This window comes from Filicampus tigris, chromosome 13, assembly GCF_054856515.1.
Source record: "Filicampus tigris isolate MCC_2025a chromosome 13, RoL_Ftig_1.0, whole genome shotgun sequence".
In the NCBI taxonomy this organism is placed as follows: domain Eukaryota; kingdom Metazoa; phylum Chordata; class Actinopteri; order Syngnathiformes; family Syngnathidae; genus Filicampus; species Filicampus tigris.
In genome coordinates, this window is record NC_141229.1 from 16,353,804 (window position 1) to 16,374,613 (window position 20,810).

Below are 20,810 nucleotides of genomic sequence, written 5' to 3' on the forward strand. Positions count from 1 at the left end.
TTGGTTTCGGTTCAAAATTGCTTAATCGAGCAGCCTTAACATGTACATTTACAGTTCTAAATCGTTCTGTAAATGCAGTAATTTTTCAACATACAGGTGCGGCTTATCACCTGATATGGCTTATATATTGTTTTTTTTCATTTTTTTTTTTTTAAATAGAGTGGATGCGGCTTATATAAAGGTGCGGCTTATAGTGCAGAAAGTACAGTCGTTTATTTTATACGCTTGTCAACGCGGCTACAGGCCAGATGTTATTAATTTTATGACTGACGCTGCGGGCCGGATAAAATTTGACCACGGGCCGCATTTGGCCCCCGGGCCGGAATTATCTGGTCTGGACAAACTTAGTCTATCCAGATCATGGGCTACTCATGAGTTGAAAGTAGTGATATTGAGGAGCAATAAAAGAGCATGGGTGAAGCAGTCATCAAGAAGAAGGGGGAGGAGGAGGTAAATATCCTGAAGCAACTGGTGGAGAATCACAGTTCAGGAAGTACAGAATCAGTCAATTATGAGTCACTTCCTGTACAGAGGCTCGGTGTCCTTTAAACCAACACTTCTGTCAAAGCAGCAATAGACAAATCACATGAGCATGTACACATTCATCTACAGTACTATCCTCCACCTCCATTTTCAAAGACCATAAAAGAATCCTATTTTCAAGGATTGAGGAGAGGATGTGGTAGCAGATCAAAACCAGATGCATGCATGTTTGGAATTGTCCTGCATCAATGGTATTCAGGAAAAAAAAAAATTCAGGGCACTATACTTGTGCTTGGAGCTTCGTGTCAATGCCACGCGAAGCAGAGTGTCACAGTGGATCTAACAGCTGTTTCCCTGTGAACAGGGGTACACACAATGGGTCACCGGTGACAATGCAAGTGTCACCAAAGAGGACCAGGGCTTGCACTGACTCTGCCAATATGGCATGTTAAGACACCTGCAGACTCATAGTTGCCAGCAAGCAAATACAAAAAAAAGAGAGAGATTCGTAAGGAAGCTTGAAAAAAACATGAGTGTATCACAGACTTGCATCACAAAGCTGGAAGACTGAACCATCAGAATAGAAATTGAAATTCTCAATATAAACCCTCACCAAACCACATTCACATACAAAGCCTCTCTTCGGAAAAGAACGCTCCCAAACGTTCAGGCCCAAGTCGAACACTAGACACATCCAGTATAACTAACCAAAATGTAATTTCTTGAAAGAAGAGACATTGGCTGCGTCCCAGTTCATGAAGTGCACTGAGGACAGACACAGTTAGCAAATGCAATCTTAGAAGGTGACATCTTTGGCGGGACCTCCGAGAAGTTAATGTCAACCCTTGTTAACTGAGATGGTTCACTCGAGCTGTCGGGATAGTTGCAGTACTGAAGTCACATATTTCAACAGAATTTTGAAAGTCCCCATAAAATCAAGCTCCCGTGAAGTTTAACATTGGGGGACACATTCCATCTCACCGCTCCCATCCACATACCTTTAAAGTGGAAGTCAACCCAAACATACAAATGTGTTCTATACCGGCCCACAAGTTGAAACATGGCATTCTGATTATTATTGATTTTATGGAATATGAGTTAAGCAGCAAAATCCACCTGTGTTTAGCCATCTCAGGGAGCGGCCATTTTGTCATTTCTGTCGACTGAAAACAACGTTGAAGTTGCTCAGGGCTCAGGTAAATACCAATCACAGCTCACCTGTTTTCTGAAGCTGAACCATGATTGGTCGGAACTCAATATTAATCAGAATACCTTAGTGGGCCTGGATAGAACATATTCTTGATAAAAATATGTTTGGGTTGACTTTCCCTTTAAGTTTCCCCCCCATTACCCTTTGAGGTGAACATTACTGTTTACCTTAAACCTTAAAAACCAAAGGCGGTGAGCAAAGGGGGTTGGGGGCATCCTTCCTGTGGTGACTGCTGTGTCACGGAGAGGTTTTCACTCGGCTGACATGCCAGCTCTCAAACACTTCAAACACACACGCAATTGTCAGTGCAGCTGCCAGCTGTAGTCAGCACCTCTTGGCATTCGGCGCAAAAGTTTCCACAAAAAAAACAGGTCTCATTCCGCACCCGGAGCATCTGCAGGGTGAGAGGGCAGAGGATAATTCTTTTGTTCCATGCCTCATTAAACCAAGTGGAAGCCAGGGGTGCAAGAACAATAGACTGGCAAGTTTCTGACACATTCCAACACTCCGTACCTGAATGCATACTCAGGTCATGTGCTGCTTCCTTCCTACATTTAATAAGGCCATATGCCGGTGGAAACAAACTATGAATCATCTCTCTCCCGTACACATATGTACGGCCTGTATGCCCTTTTGCAGCATCACCAACACATGGCATTACATACATCCTTAGAGTCCGAGCATGTCTTTTGTCATCTCCAAAACAGAAGTCATTTGAACCGAGTGCTAGCGACCACACGCACACCGAAGACCCCAGAGCAGAGAATCTGCGTGTGAGGTCCACAAGTCAGCCTGGAAAGACGAGTGGAAAGGAGCTTTGCAGTAGTAAGCTTTTGTTCAACGAGTTAATCTACCATTGATATGCTAAATCCTGTTATGAGCAAAGAGAGACAGTGTTAGGAAAGTCGAGGAAAATGGCAGCCGGGGAGTGTGAAATGTGAATTATGGCCTTATTTCAAGACAAGCTAAAAAGGAGAATTACTTCAAGACACTGACGAATTACCAACAACACCAAGACAGAGGCATGGAGGGACATACTGTATGCTGACTAGACACACTTTCAATGGTTTCCAAAACAAGAGATGGATCAAATACCTCACAAAGATAATAATGTTCAGTTTTGATAGACACCATATGAGGTTTTAATTTGACAATATGTGTCAGTTTACAGTGGTACACAAATGAAATGCATCAATGATAAGTGAATGTTATATTGTAATGGCAGAACATTTAGTTGTACCATGAAGAAGGCAGCCAGTAGCCGCAAGAACTAACCTGAATCGCACAACACATTGACCATCGACATTTCATACGGTACGAACGGTCCTCTATACCCCGATCAAGGGATACACCAGGGGTGCCGCTATCCCCGCCTCCAGATTACTGCACGGAGGGAGCGGAGGGAAAACTAAAGCCCTTTATAGTGGCGGCCACACTCAATCACAATCAAAAACAATCACAACGTGTTATGGGCATAACGTGTTAGCGTTCAGTGATTATGTCACATCTGGCAGCTCTGTGTTTTGCTATATAAATCGCTCATTCGCTGTTTTACATTTCAATGTGTTTGTTTGAGGGACAAAATTGCAAATTCTGACTCAAAAACTGCGGTGTGAAACTGCTTATTTAGAGCCTTGAAGAACATTCAAAAAATTTACTTTCTCGTCCTCAGCCACTGCAAGCACCCCGGGTCACCAGTCCAAAACGGAATGCAGCGAGAGGTGGAGTGGGCTATTTAGAGCTAAATAGACAAATTGTAAGGAGCTCTTTTACTTTTTGTGTTATTGTTATGTGTTATTGAAGGGGAGTTTTTAGTGAGCCATGGACTGTTCTGTTGAACTGAGTGCTGATTTTCCCAGTTTGTTTAAAGTCATCACTGCTGCTGTCATGCGTAGCAGCCGAGAAGAATACCAGGCTGAGAGTCACGTTTTTATGCAATCACCCAACATTTTAACTACCGTAACTTCAGAAATGTTCTACCAAAGTACATACGTACAGTAAAATGGGACAAAGGTTAAATAAATAAATAAAATTTAAATTTACCACATCATAGAAAATTGTGAATAGGCGGGGTTTTCTGCTGATACTGGGTTATGTTTTGAAAAAAGAAATTCTGCGTACCGCTGGAGTCAGGCCAAAACCTCATTAAGTCACATTTTGGTGAATTTCATATTTTTTTTCAAAAATCTATACTATTGGTCAGTCCGCCCGCATGGGTGTTATTTTTACACATTGACAATCCAAAGTGTTGAAAATGGAATGCTCTCTTTCACGATGCAATGCTAATGACTGAACAAACTTGCCACTTTTGGGGTCTACTGAAAAGTTTTTGGCCCGACGCCAGCAATATGGGCGAATTCGCGATTGACGAACCGTGAACGTATGGAGGTCGACCACATCAAGACGGTAAAGAAGCTATGTCAATTCAATGCTGATGACTTAGGGCTGTCAAAGTCAAAACATTAACTTTGGATTTTAAATTATATTACTTAAAACATAAAAAGTAAAATATGTCGGTTCACACAGTTTTCATTACTGAATTGTATTGTAAGGATCAAAGAAGGCTAATAGGACAGTCTTTGAATCTAAATACAATTTCTATTTGATGATTTTACATTATTTCCAAAATTTACATCAAGTGAATATCTGTTTCAAGGTTCGTAGAACTTTGAAGTTGAAAAGTAGAAAAAATGTGGTTAATCGTGAAAAAAATTTGAACCGCTACAACACTAATTACAATAATTAAGAGGTAGGTAGGTAATGAATCCCCCCCAAAAAATTGCATTGTTTTTTTTAAATAACTAAATACAGTATTATGCAGTTAAGAATTTGCAAATATGAGCATGTGCTACTTGTGTGGCAGTGGTGGGTGACAAAAGGAAAGTGGTGTTGAGAGCGCTGCCTTGCCACTGACAGATGGCCATGTGATTACAGTAAAGAGAAATATGCTGCTTGACCTCAGGCTACCTCACACCTTGTTTATGCTGCAGGAATTCCCTCTGATGTGTAGGGCAAGCTCACGGAAATGACCCGCATTAGTTTTCCGTTTATGAGTGAAATGCCATGAATACTGTCATACAAAAATCAATCATCACTGGCAACAATGCGAAAAAAAGAAAATAAATATAACAGTTGGGAAAACCTGAAGTGTGGAGGCCCACCATTAGATGTGACCTGGAAGTCAATGAGAAGCTCATCACCTTTCTGAATTGCCAATGACAAGCTTCTCAGGCTAACGCACCCATGATAGTAAATTGGATGACAAATGTATGTTACCATGGAAGGAAAGTAAATTACTACAAGGTCAAAATACTTTGATACATACACTCACATTTGGGGCCAATTTACTAAAGGTTTGAGTATGTGAAAACAGAAGCAAACTTGATTGCTAAAACAAACAGAGGTGGAGGCTTTTCTATTAACAGGGTGAAACCAGGTTTGCATCTGCCAAATTGCCATGCTAAATTGCCATTGAGTTCATTTTTCTCATTCTGGGAGGAGCAAGGAAATACATCAATCTAGCCTGCACAATGTCATATACTGTAGGTCGCTTGCACGCAGATCAGGGCAAGGCATTCTGGGATTTTTTTTTTTCGACCGCAGCCATCTTGGCTGGTTACACATGCTGCACGAACCACTTTAAGGTAGTATGTCACTGAGCGGCAAATGCTTGCGAGTGTTTGCGTACGTAGCGGATGTTGTTTTTTCGTCAGGGTTCGTTCAAGGTGGCAAAAGGTTGCAAAGACGTTTGCCAGACTTCGCAAACAGTTCTGACGGTCGCAAGCAGGTTTTCTTGTTGCCAAGAATTTTGAACCTGTTCAAAATTTTACGTCGTAAAGTATTACATATATCTTTCATAGATGCTATATAATCTTCTTGCTCATACACATCGCACAATGGTGTTGTCGTATCTTGCTATTAAGGATGCCTGAGTGTTGTGCATGAGCAATGCAGATCTTGCGGGCACGTGTATGCGTGCATGCGTGTGTAGGTGTGTGTGTTTGAAAGGGCCGAGGGGCTGTTTGTGTGAGTTGAATCCAATGCTTGTTTTTTCAATTGACGGGGAAGTCAACCCAAACATTTTTTTTCAAGAATATGTTCTATGCAGGCCCCCTAGTTGAAACAAGGAATTCTGATTGTGTTTGTGGAATATGAGTCAAGCAGCAAAATCTAGCCATCTCAGGGGTCTGCCCTTTTTATCACATCAGTTGACTGAAAATGACATCACAGGTGCCCTGAGGGCTCAAAAAACGACTAATCATGGCTCAGTTTCAGAAAAGGTGAGCTGTGATCGGTCATTACCTGAGCCCTGAGCAACTGTGATGTCATTTTCAGTCGACAGACGTGACAAAATGGCCGCCCCCAGTGATGGCTAAAAACAGGTGGATTAACTCTTATTCCACAAACTCAATATTTATCAGAATGCCTTGTTTCAACTAGTGGGCCTGCATAGAGCATATTCTTGAAAAATATGTTTGGGTTGACTTCTCTTTAACAAAGCATTTGCGTCAGAAAATCAATCCTCTTCCCACTAAGGGTATTAAAATTCAAGAAAATATGGGACAGAAAAATCAAGGGATTTTCTTTTACAATAAATAAAATGTGCAATCAACTATGAGTTAACTATGAAAAAATGTGATTAACTATGATTAAATATTTAAATCGCTTGACAGCACTAGTTAAAATTTATACCACAATGACAAATGTAACCAATTAAAAACAATTAAAAGAATGAAGTTCGGAAGTGAAACATTTAACCACAGTCACGAACTAAAAGACACTGGTTCATGGATTTAGCTTTAGGTGCAGAGATAAGGAATGTCACAAGATCAGTGTGATACATGGTGCTATTACCAGATAAAGACAAATGCGCCCTTTGACTGATAATGTTATTTTTGTAAAAGTAAAGCAGACTGATCACACTACCTGATGTTTTTCTCTGTAGAATGCATTAGAAGAGAGTTGAACTACAGTGTATGCCTTGTCACAGCAGCACCTTCCGTGCATCGCTATATATGAAATAACTATCTAACCCTCGCTAGGTTAGGATGTTGCATCCACCACAACAAAGATTAACTATTTAGTAGGGCTGCAGCTATAGAATATTTTGGTATTTGAATATCGTACTGAAAATTCTACCAAATGATCTGGTATTTGGATATGTAATTTAAAAAATTTTTTTTTTTCTTGGTTACAATTACTGAAGACAAAAAAAAACACTTTCACTTAATAATGAACAACCAAATGTTTTTAATTTTTAGATATTCAACATTTTATACTTAAACTGATTTAAACTGTACATAGCAGCACACTATTTTCCTTTCTAGAAACATTAGTGAGATTTGAGATTTGATAGACAAATCCCTCCCCATAGACATAGATTTTGGTCTATGAGATCAAGTGACATCAGAAGCACAGTAGCGAGTTTGCTAACTAAAACAACACACTTGAGTAAAACTGGCTGATTAAAAAGTGATTGGTAGGAACGGCAATTGTGTCAGCATCAACATGTGCAGAGTCATTTAGGTCTACTAGCCCATGAGCGCTACCAGCCCTGCCGAAACGGCTAGCGCTGCTAGTGACCAGCACTGGCAACAGGCGCTGTACAATACAGTGCCAGTGTAATTAAGTTTTGGTTTTTTTTAGTGCCCTTTATTAGCGCTTGAACATTATTTTCAGGACAACGTTGAGCTGTTGTCGTCAGTAGCGACAGTTGTGACAGCAATAAACGACCCCCCAAACACAGTCTGGAAAACGAGTCAAGTCGGCCGTTATGCAGAATTCTTTTTATCGTGTTGCAATAAGTGTCCTGCAGTATGTTGACATAATTTTAGAAATATGAAACATTAGACAAATTATTCTGGAGGTGAATTTCTATTGGTTGAGAGCTGTGCAGGGTAAGATTAGAGAAAAGAACCGGCCAAAGTACGCGGTGTGTCACACCGCCGTGGCCACTCACGGTGCCCCTTGGCTGGCCACACATGCGCTGACGTCCTGCTGAACTGGGCGGAGGTAAGCGGTAGCCAACCATTAGCGAGCGAGAAGGTTTCCTGGGTGCACAGGACTGACTCTTGGGCTGGTGTGAAAGTGTGTGCATTGCTCGGAATTTGTAGTTATTGTGTTTAATAATCAAACATCGTCGTGAGCTTTTATGCTAGCTTCAGCTAGCTGCTTATTTTTAATAAGCCTGCAGTCATACTGTCGTTCTTACTCAACTTGGTGTAATCGCATTACATTACGATAATAGTGACCAACAATAACCGCAAAAAGTGCATTAATCTTATAATGGCTCGGAAAACCCTGCTTCACTAGTTGATATTTCAAAGAAATGTGAGCTATGCTGAAGTTGTGTAATTCTACTTAAAAAAAAAAGAAAGAAGCCTGACAATGACTGAATTACGAAAGTATTTGCCACAGGCAATACACATCTAACACAAACAATTAACTCTTGTGTGCTACATTTGTGACACAGCTACTCTCTACATAGTCCAGAACCGACTGTGACATTTTCCAGAGTTTTTATAACAACCTGAAGACAGATTATTAATTCAATTTACAAGAAGTGAAATGTTTATACAATGTCAGGCAGAAAAGGGTGGGCTACACCATCTGTCCACTGCTCAGTTCATTTAGCAAATTGCTGTAAGTGTTTTGCCAAGAGTTACAAAATACTGTAGCTCAACTAATTACAACCAATGACTGGTTAAGAAGCTGCATTGTGAACATGCTTCCCCTCTACAGCTGGTGTATGGAAGAGGCATTTTCTTGGCGTGCGCCAAAGAAAACACACTACATCTGGAGGTAGAAAGTGCAAATGATAGGCTGTGTGTGCGCGCTTGCCTTGAATACTTGATAGTTCATACGCAAAATGGAGCCTTGTTAGATTGAAGAAAAAGGGAGAACTCATCCTGTCGCTGCCCAATACATGCACACGTGCATGTGACAGTGGGTCAGGACAGCAACTCCACATTCACTGGGCCTGCAGCATAGAGGAACCCCAATGGGGAAGGAGAACAGCCAAAGACGAGCTGTGACTTTTTCACTTATGTGGGCCGGCTTACATTCCATCCATGTAGTAGAGAATGTGTCATGGTTCATTCAGAGGTTTAGTTAGTTAATGCTGTGTCATGGTAGAATGCTTAAGTGTTCTTCCACAATATTACGTACATCCATGCATGCATTTTTTTTTATACAGCTTATCCTGGCAAGTGTTGCGGGTGAGCGAGAGCCTATCCCAGCTGCCTTCGGATGAAAGGCAGACTAAACCAGGCCTGACTGGTTGCCAGTCAGTTGCAGGGCACATGTACTGTAGAGACAGACCGCAAATCACACTGCGGGGACGCCAACCTAAAGAAATTCACGGCCAGAGCAATTTATCTGAATTACCATTTCTTTCAAAGTAGATCAATTTACTACTTAAAGTAATGCATATTAGTGAGGCAAAACAATACGTTTTGGGTAAAGATGAAATAAAAACTAAATAAAACAAAAACACAAGTGTTTATATTAGTTTTCTTACGCACAGTGAGTTTTAAACTAAAGATCTATTTTTGTGTGTGCAAACACTACTCATCAACGTACATTGCATGCTTGTTAGGACACACCTGTCATCTAAGACCTCTTTCAAATTACGTAAGGATTCTAACCCTACTATACTACTACTGCCAATAATAGTTATATCTTGAAGTTATATAGCGGCTTTAAAAAAAACAAGTCCGCTGTATTTCACCCCGCCACAATGATGGGTTTCTGACCAAATTCCTTCTGAATTCACATAATGTTGCTTTAAGGCTCTCCAAAGATAACGCCGCAATTATTACACATGGCCTTTGATTATTGGAATTAAGACAAACAATACACTTCTGTAGTAATCTTCCGTAGTACGAGCCAAGGCAATGAAGCAGAGAGGAGTTATTGGTGGTGAGATCACTGTTTGGTTAGTTGCCTTTGTATCCCCAATGAGAGCCAGGTGGCTTTTCAGCGAATCTGACTATACGCTAGATGATGTGCACAGCTACCTAAACATTTTTTTTAACCAGAAATACCAGTATCAACATTATTATGTGCAGTAAGTGACAGAAGCTCAGATTGCTTTTCTGTAATTCTGTGTGCATGTCTACATCAGCATCGCGTGTGCTAACAGCGTCCAGAGACCAGGCAGAGAAGAGGAAGCCTGAGTCACAGGATCTAAAGCTTCTCAGGAAGAGAGCAGAGTGATCTAAGACATGCTTGGCTAGGCCCTCGCACACCACTGATGAGTTATAGCTTTGCTACGATCCTCCACCAGTGCCTCCGCCTGAGAAATATAGTGCAGAACATACTACATCTCCCTCTCACGCGGGGCAGATAAACAGGTGAGCCGAGGGAAATTCATGTGAAGATTAGATTGATAGAGGTTATGACATGAGGAGAACAAAATGCTGTTGCAGGTTCTGTGTTTGGCAAAAAGTGAGTGAGGGGTTAGCTTCCGTTCATACTGGTAGGTTTTAATTTTTAAAACCCTTTCCAGTTTGTATCTTTTTTTTTAAGAGGAGATTAATCGCGGCCAAATTCCAACACTCGAGCTGTCACCTCTCTCAAAAACAGAGACAGAAAGGCAATATCTGCAAATGTTTAAACAGACGGGGAAGAATAATAGCAAGTGCAGTGGAGGGAGAAGCTATGTGAACATCGGCTGTACAGACTGTGCTGCCTCGCTGACCACAGCAGATTGGAGAGCAGGAGCAGTGAGAATATGGAAACAGGGAGTGGCTCCGAGGGGAACTAACCAACGACAAGGAGAACAGTAGAAAGTGACAAACTGAGTCACATTAAAGTGGAAGTCAACCCAAACACATTTTTTCCAGAATATGTTCTATTCAGGCCCACTAGTTGAAATAGGGCATTCTGATTAATATTGCATTTGTGGAATATGAGAAATCCACCCATTTTTAGCTAGCTCAGGGGGCAGCCATTTTGTTACTTCTATCGACTTAAGATGACATCGAAGTTGCTCAGGGCTCAGATAACGACCAATCGCGGCTCACCTGTTTTCTGAAGCTGAGCCATGATTGGTCGTTATCTGAGCTCTGACCAACTTCAATGTCATCTTAAGTCGACAAAAGTGACAAAATGGCCGCCCTCTTTGATAACTAAAAACGGGTGGATTTCTCATATTCCACAAATTCAATATTAATTAGAATGCCATGTTTAGACTAGTGGGTCTGCATAGAACATATTCTGGAAAAAAATATGTTTAGATTGACTTCCACATTAAGAGACGTTTCTCTTTGCATAACTGCAAATTAATTGCCAAATGTGGCTGTGACTTTTGATTATTTGTGAACTGGAGTGAGGGCAATGGCAGTGGCATTGCTTGGCAGTGGAAAGATGTACTATCGCCAGAACAGTGGACGCCAACATTTTTTCCGCCACGGATTGGTTCATGGTTTGACTTTTTTTTTTTTTCTTCCTTAAATATATTTGTGCGGTGTGTTACCAAGTGTACCAGTCCAAGGTCCTGTGGTTGGGGACCACTGCTCCAAAACACACCTTTTATTTTTTTTATTATTGTTGTTTCAACATTAATTGCACTTCCGCTGCCACCTTGCTATCAGTTTGGCAGATCACTGAAAGACAGGAAAGGCAAATAATGCTGTGAAAACAACCCCGAATAAGACATTCTACAACCTGCTGCTGCCACATGGATCAAAACTGGCAACCTGATATAGCTGTTTTAGGGGTGTGGATCCCTCCAATAAAAGATGATTCAATGCGTATCACCATATGAGGTGCGATACGATTCAAGGACGGTAAAATTTAAAGGGAGCGATTCGATTCAATAAGGTACGCCTCCGTTCGAGAGGATATGATGCAATGAGTTTATTGTTGAAAGTAGACAACCATTTTACAATATGGATGAACTTGTCAGTACTGTAAATGCAGTATTTCCTTCAAATACATTTATAAAAGATGAAAAAAAAAGTGTATTTGTAGCTTTTTGACTGATTCAAGCTTCAGTAAATTGAGACCAGTTCATTACTTTGTGAACCGATGACATCTGTTGAATCAAAACTGATTTTCTGATTCAAATCGGTTTTGGTTACACCCCTACTCTTTAGCTAAAGTACACAAATTGTCATGTGCACTTTAATCATTAGTGGAACCTGTCTTATTCAACAGCTGGGTCAGCTTTAAGTAGAGTTGCAGTGTCTTTGTCACTTGACATGTTTGGCATGGCAGAAGTTCTCTAATAGGTATATAAGTAGTATTTTAGAGTGCTGTTTTTAAATTTACTTTAAATTTACTATTGAAGGTTGGTGGAGGGCCTTAGTGCATTAATGGTGAATTACCACAGGTGATTTTGGCTTCACAAGGACAAAGTCTTTGGTTTTTGTTGATGTCAGACAGAACAGAATCAAACAGACTTGATTAATAAATGGTTCAATTTACTATTACGTACCGATTCAATATAATAACGATCACAACCCATTCAGCCATTAACAAGAGATTGGATTGATGTGGGATAATCTCCCCCTCACTGGCGTGGTGAAGGGCATTCCAAAGCAAAGCCGTACTTGGTAGCAGCCCTGTGGAGATGGTTTGGCACCGAATGAATGGCAGGGCATAAGCGACTTTCTGCGCCCCATGGAGGCCTGCCAATGGGTCTGTCCCAGCCTTCCCTGCCCATTGCCCTTGGAAAGGACCACCCTTCTCAACTCTGTCATTCCGACTCTTGTGGCTGAGCCTTCTGTTCTGCCATGCCACTTTACATTTAAAGGAGAATGAGGCAGCAGAAATGTGCACTGCAGATGGTAGAAATTACTTAGCTCACTTAACTTCAGAGATGTTTTTCCCTTTTTTTCCCTTCTCTCTCCCTTTTCCACAAATTACTCCAAGACCAGGGAAATTGATAGATTCCTTGTGCAAGAAAGCCTCTGACTAACACATGGAAAACTTTTGTTTCTTCAGTAGTCCCAATTGTGATATCAACTCGTGGCTTTGAAATACCTCAGTTTAAAAGAACACACTCTGAAAGTCATCTCATTAGCAAAAAGACTGACACCATAACAATGGTGAACCGGGACCAATAGCGACACTGCAATATATTGACTCAAGAGTGACCCGTTTTTGCTTGTGAGTGTGCTGAATGTGCTATCCAGGAAATGTCTGGCACCATATATATATATCACATAAAGCCCTGTGTCGAAAGCGGGGGTGGGGGAGTGGGGGATGTTAAAGGAGTTGATTTATTTTCTATTTCTGTTAGTTTTGGTCAATGTGAACTAAAAAGTCAAGTTTCCCCATTGGTATCCTTCATTTTCTTTTTAATATTCTTATATTTTTATCATTCATTTCTCCTTGTTTATGCAGAGAACAAAAAGAACAAATATAATATACATCGCAATTAATCTTGAAAAGGAAGGTTTCTTGCGGCTAACTTGCATAAGGCAAGTGATAGTTCCGAAAGGTGAAGAGCAATCCAAAGTAATCCTAATAAAATGTTGCTATTTTGCAGTAAATTCATGAATACAGACTGCTTCTGCCTGGAAAAAGTCTTTTGTCTCGCTAATTACAGAGACAGCTATTCAGGCCTTAACCAGAGACCAGCAGCCACAGACAGGACTGACAAAACCGGTGGAGAAACCTGTGGCTGAGGCAAATCTAAATTAAAGTAGCTGTTATAGAACTCAAATTTAAAGCAAAGGTTCAATTTGTTCTTCCATTACCTGTGCCAAAACGTTCTTCGTACTGAAGGGCCATACCATTCCCCTTTAGATAGCAACAGAAAGTGATGCCATTCTAGCCACCTTATTCCTGGGGGCTCTGATGTAGAAACGATTATGGGCACAACTTCCTGTGAGACACCAGAAGTAGCAGCGAGCCATTTCTTACTAGCGGATTTCTTTTCCCGGGGGAGATTATGTTACATTTTTTTCTTTCATTGTCTAAACATATGATCAGCCTCGGTAACATTTAAAAATGCCTTGCGCACCTGGTTTGCGGTTGTTCTAAGAACCAGAAGAAGTTCAATCTACGGCAACAAGAACAATGTTTTGAACATGCACCCTGGACAGTGAGAATGTTGTTGTGAGAATCGGTACACAGAGGAACACACAAGCATTAGGCTGAAAATCTTCATTTGAAAAGACCACCTAAACGTACGTATGCTCATTTCGTTTCGTGGACAAAAAGCCCACGGAAGAACACGCGTATCCAACTTTGTGGTTGTCTTACAACAAACCAGCAGAGAAGATTCTCTGGGTGCCTGGTGGAAGCGGGATGGTAATGTTTTATGTTTTGAACTGTGAAAACTGGCGTTCACACATGGTTTCAAGTCTGTAACGCTGCTAGAAAGTTGACTCGCGCAAACAGCTCCCATGTAAACAAAGTGCCAGTTCCGGTTTTACCAGAAGTTGTGCAGTAAATTCAGTTTTTAACAAACATTTACCATAAAACACAGTTAGTCGTGAAAGAACATTTATTCTAAATACAGAACAAATCAGAGGTGGATCATCATCCTGGAACATGAATTGTAACCCCTTCCTACAGGGGTGTCAAACTCATTTTTGGTGTCCCATAACTCATATGAATGTATGATCGCCTTACTGTATATTATCACATGTACACAACAGATCGATGGATAATTAGTTTTGAGCTCAGAAGTTAGTAATTTATTTTAAATGAGGAGTATGTAACAAAAAATGCTTGCAATATCTTTTGCAAGATACATGAAGTCGGCGCACACGATTTGCCTTCGCGGGCCACGTACAATGACGTCAGGGGCTGAATATGGCCCCCAGGCTGTGAATTTAACAAATTAATTATAATTCAAAACATTTTTTTAACTTGAATTATCTTTTCCCACTGAAATGAATGGAAATGCAGTCATTCTACACAAAGGACATCGGATATCTGAATGTGACTACTGATATACTGTCAGTGTACATGTTGCTTCGAGTGTTTAAGTACTGCAAACATGCTAATTAGCGTTCGCATTAAGCTAGCAGACTGAAAGGCTACCCTCTGGTTGTTTTGAACACACATGGTGTAATTGTCTTTGTTTTATCTTAAGTTTGACAGTTAACTTTAACTTGGATTGATACTAAACGATTTTTAAGAATTTTTAACTCTTTACTAAAGTGCTGCTACTGTGAAGTGAGTTCAGTTCACTGCCGCCATCCAGCGTTTGTATCGCAAGTTTAAACTTGCAATTTGAAGCAATTAATACATAAATAAATAAATCCATAAATAAATAAATAAAAGAAATGACAGCTCGTATTTCGCTAAACTCGGAAGTTAGGTCGCTCATATCTCAAGGCATAACTGTACATGTGACAAGGCCACCAATTGGTCTATCCAGAGTTAAATCTGAATTTCAGAGGATCTGTTGAAAAGGTTATCAGAAGCCTGGCTAGCTGCATTTGAATCTTTACAAGGGAACACTTCTTCACAATCATCCAGGAGATCACATAGACGTTCCCATTCAGTACAACTAATTTCCAACAATGGCCAAAACAATTTGTTGGGTAGATATCCAGAAAGCTCCAAACACTGCTTGAGCATACCTTCCACATGTAAAGAGGTTAATAGTGAGCAGGTTGATGGTATCATGTCGGGCCATGTGAAATGGGGATACATTTTTCACTTTGTAAAAAGTGCAAATACAGGGCATCCGGTGTAAAAATGCTTTGCCAATTCAATAATGCGAATCGAGCGTGTGCTTGATTCGCTGTGGCGACCCCTGAGGGGAAAAGCCGAAAGGATAACAACAACAACATTTTAGCAATGTATTCACCGGGTTCATGCAGTCTAGGGATAGACCGATAATCGGCGCCGATATTCAGTAATTTGACGTATATCGGTATCTGCCTTTTTTAAACATCTGATGGGCGAAAATGAATCAATCTAAAACTGTGTTAACTTCACGGAAGTATTTATTCAAATTTTCTGTGAATTTTATAAGAGATTCTACTTGCCCTGGGAACACCTTTTGTTTTTATTTGAAGTCAATACAATATCTCTTTTTTTTAGAATTTTACAACAAAGATGGCCACATTGGCAAACATTTATAGTAATATAATCTTTTTTTAAAAATCAACATTATGCAAATCTGAAAAATGCTCACTAAACATACACTTCACAATTGCCGTACATATCTTGCGAGTAGTGAGGCAAGGAGTGGAGAACAAAGGGCCTGCAGTCATAATTTCCACAGATATCAAAGCCATATGTCTGGTTTCATGAAGCAGCTGGTGCTGTGCACTGTATTTAGCAAGGTTTAATAGAAGAAATGCACAACAATGTGGTTGGATGTTATGGACATGTTCAACTGCAATGAAGTCCACAAAATTATAATGTCAAATGATTTACTCTATGCTCAGCAGTACGGTCAGAGTTTATTGTATACTGAGGTATATTTACGTAATTCTGGTGCACGTGCTTACACTATGCATGGACAAAAGTATTGGGACACGTGGCCATCTTAAAAAAAAAAAAGAGAGGAAGCTATGGGGTTGGTCTGTCAGCTTGCACTCTTCTGGTGAGGTCAAAGTGCGCTGTCATGCACCGAAACGTAATAGTCGGGGAGGCGGGGGGTGGAGGGGGCGGGGTACTGTGTCTCGCGCCTTAACCGGCCACGATACAGACCAGCCATTTGGGAGAATCCAGACAATTTCCCTTAATTCCCGATGGCCACAACGCCCTTGCCGGTAGGTGTTTGCTGGGTCAAGGTCTTCTACACTAAACTCACCCAACCAAGCCTTTGTTGATTTCTCTAGCAGTGGCGCAATGTCACACTGAATGAGAAAAGGGCCTTTCCTAAGCTGTTCCCATAAAGTTGGAAGCACAGTATTGTGCAGCCATTGCAGCCATTTGCCAAAATAAAAAAAGTTCATTTTATTTCTCATTAATGTAGACTCAGCACCCCATCTTAACAGAAAAAATCTGAAATATAGAAATGTTTGCAAATGTATTAAAAAAGAAAAACTGAAATATATCATCATAAGTATTCAGACCCCGATGCATTTTTTTGAGTAGAAGCACCCTTTTGAGCTAGTAGACGTTTTTCACACTTGCACTCTAAAAACAGTTGAGTTAAAAAGAACATAATTTTGGGTAAAAAATGGACCAATCCACTAATTGGTTCAATTTGACCCACTTTCTTGCGCTGTTTAGTACGAAACAACCCATTTTTGGGTTGATTTCTGCAAAAACAACCCAGAAAGTTGGGTCAGATTGACCCAAGTCGTGATTTGGTCCATTTTTCACCCCAAATTGTGTTATTTTTAACCCAACTGTTTTCAGAGTGTAGATTGGGTGCTCTTCTGCCATTCTTCCTTGCAGATCCTCTCCAGTTCTGTCAGGTTGGATGGTGAACGTTGGTGGACAGCAATTTTCAGGTCTCTCCAGGGATGCTCAATCGGGTTTAGGTCAGGGCTGTGGCTGGGCCAGTCAAGAACGGTCACAGAGTTGTTCTGAGGCCACTCCTTTGTTATTTTAGCTGTGTGCTTCACATCATTGCCCTGTTGAAAGGTGAACCTTCGGCCCAGTCTGAGGTCCTGAGCACTCTGGAAGAGGTTTTCCTCCAGGATATCTCTGTACTTGGCTGCATTCATCTTTCCTTCAATTGCAAATAGTCATCCTCCCTGCAGCTGAAAAACACCCCCACATTTCACTGTACAGATTGTATTGGTCAGGTGATGAACAGTGCCTGGGTTTCTCCACACATACCGCTTAGAATGAACACCAAAAAGTTCTATCTTGGTCTCATCAGACCAGAGAATCTTATTTCTCATAGTCTGGGAATTCTTCATGTGTTTTTTGGTACACTCTATGCGGGCTTTCATGTGTCTTGCACTAAGGAGAAGCTTCCGTTGGGCCACTCTTGTCATAGAGCCCCAACTGGTGGAAGATTGCTGTGATAGTTGACTTTGTGGAACTTTCTCCCATCTCCCTACTGCATCTCCGTAACTCAGCCGCAGTGATCTTTGGGTTCTTCTTTAACTCTCACCAAGGCTCTTCTCCCACGATTGCTCAGTTTGGCTGGACAGCCAGGTCGAGGAAGAGTTGTGGTCTTCCCAAACTTCTTCCACTTGAGGATTATGGAAGCCATTGTGCTCTTAGGAACCTTGAGTGCTGCAGATATTCTTTTGTAACCTTGGCCAGATCTGCCCCTTGCCACAATATCTGTCGCTCATCTCCTTGGGCAGTTCCTTCAACCTCATGATTCTAATTTGCTCTAACATGCACTGTGAGCTGTAAGGTCTGATATAGACAGATGCGTGCTTTTCCTTATCAAGTCCAATCAGTTGAATTAAAAACAGCTGGACTCAGAAGAAATGGACAGCATGTGAGTTAAATATGAAGGGTTTTTGAAAAGGGTTTGAATACTTTTGACCATATGATGTTTCAGTTTTTCTTTTTTCATAAATTTGCAAACATTTTTCCATTTCAGTTTTTTATGTCAAGATGGAGTGCTGAGCGTACATTACTGAGAATTAAAATGAACTTTTTTGATTTAGGCAAATGGCTGCAATGACAGTGAAAAATTTCAAGGGGTCTGAAATTCTCTGAATACTTTCCATACCCACTGTTCATTGTAGCGATATTTGTTTTCCTCACTAACATATTTGGTTTTGGAGTAATCAAAATGAAAAGTAAACTTATTTTACATTATTATTATTATGATACTTGGATTACATCACAAACTATATTTTTTTACCAGGTAACTAGTAACTGTATTGGAATACATTTTAAAAGTAATACACCCAACCCTGATTAAGAGGTACTGCAGATACATTATGAAGACAAGAATCAAAGCACGATACACAAACGGCTCATGATAATTAAAGACAAAAATAAAGACCCAGGTCTTGTATTTCTATTATTGTATACCGATACTATGATTTATAATGATTTTTTTTCAGAGATTTTGTTCTAGCGTGGAATCCACCCTTTTCCTGTTACATACTTTGGCAGCACTACCACTACATTACAACATCCATGTACAGTTTGTGCAAAGAAATTACCGGTAGTACATAACCAACAATGAATACAATCTGCTGTTGGGATAAAAGCATTAACTGTCATCTAAATCAGACCCAATAAAATTAGCCTTAATATCGTCTCCATGCTCCTAAAGTTTGCTGCACATTTACTTTTCCTCGCTTTGATCAATCACTATAATATAACACTGATCTTCCCAAATGCTGGGGTCAAGACAGCTGATTGAAATGCACTGTTTAATCAATTTGCCTTTCTACAGGCAATGATAATTGCAGTTACAAATGGTGCACTGTAATCACAATTATACACAATCGGTTTAAAATATACAATGGGTGGATGCACTTCCATTTCATTATTTAAACAGGATCCCAAGAGCATTCATCCCACAAAAATTGACCTAAGTAGGACAATGGCAGTATAACTCAAGTAAGGGGTAGGGAACTCTTTAACGGTGGATATTTGAAATGTGCATTTGAATTCAAAGTAAGTGGTAAGTAAATACTGCACAAAATTTTCTTTGTGGTCTGCAGTATTTGACTTTCTCTTATTGGATTAGGGCAATTAACTGCTTTCAGCTCAAAAGCCACCACACAGTCATGCCATTTTTGTCAGTGAAATAAAACCTTACAATTGAAAGTCTGTAAAAATGACCAATACAATTTTCAAGATATTTTGTATTATTAATTTTTTATTATTAATTTTCAGGCTAACGACACGATGCAAAGCAGCATTAATAATTTACCTATGTAGTGGTTTCAGAGACCAAGACTGCAGCTCCAGCTAATATTGAAAATACAATCCACCAAGAAATAAGAAACACACACTGTGTAGCAACTGAAGTCATATGTCAATCAAGAATCTGAAGAAATGTGCCTTAAAGGTTGCGCAAAAACTGTGAGTTTGCTTTGGTCACATCAGCAACAACAAAAGAATAACTTTTTTTTTTCCTTTGGCATTTGTGTTTTTGTAATGCCACCAAAGAAGGGTAAGGTACCAGTGATGGCAAACAGGAACAGTGTGATAACATCCATGGGACACAACAGACCTTGTGTATCTGTAGCTAAGTTTGGTACACACATTTTCTGACTAGTTAGCTCAGTGCAATATAGCTGAAACAACAACAAAAATTACATCAATAATAAAAGAAAATCAGAATGTATGTGGAACAGTGTTTAGTATTCACGTGAGTATATGCACTTCCCAGGCTCAAAGAAGTCAAGTGCCATTAACAAGCCTCCCTCTCCACTTGGGTGTCGGTCCGGTCCGCCTATGACGGATGCCCATTTTGTAGGCGATAAACAATAGACCGTAAACTAAAAAAATATTCGGACAAAGCATAGCCAGGAGCCCATTTTTTCCCGTCTATATAATAGTCTATTTTAGTCTATCTCCTTTATTGCTAAATCCAAAGTGTTTCCACACATCTGAACGCATTGTCGTCTTGAAAATATACTCTTCCTCGCCACCATTATCTTTGTTGCGTGCTTGACATAAATCCCAGGCGTCAACCGAAGATGACGCATACAAGTGAAAAACAAGTAACAGTTGATTAAAAATAACACTGAAATTTCAATTTAAAAATGGTACTAGGAATTTTGAGTATCAAATAATTGTGTTAATTATATCAATTAAATTAATAAATAACTTATAAAAATGTTGTGTCGATGTGTGAGCAGCATCAATGTTAAAGTCCAGCGCGATCAATGTCGCTAGATCACGGGGCAGACACATCGATACATTGATTGAATAGCTCTATCGTTACATGCCTAGTGATTAATATAACGCTATGTAAAATTTGCACGTAAAAAGAGGCATTATCAGGCTGACAAAACTAGTGCCTCTGACGCGAACAATCTCACATGAGTAAAGTACAAACATAGACGAACGAATAGGTACAATTATTACAATCGGTAACGTAGTGTAAACTCGCACTTTGAGGCTGAGTATATCTTTGGCAACGATAAAACTGCAGAGTAGCGATTAAGCATGATTGTGCCACTTGGAGGACCATTGCAGACTGTCCACACTGCTATTGTGTGTGTGCTTCTGCTGTGTCAGTTTCAGGGCAGGAGGCCCAGATGTTTGTTTTGGAACACCTCAATAGATGAATATGGTCAGTTGACAACACACA

General features: G+C 40.2%; 1 protein-coding gene across 2 annotated transcripts in view; it reads right to left on the minus strand.

Moving 5' to 3' along the window:
- Positions 1 to 20,810, minus strand: part of prkd3 (protein kinase D3) — a 45,131-nt gene that overhangs the window by 22,104 nt on the left and 2,217 nt on the right. The window lies entirely within an intron of this gene.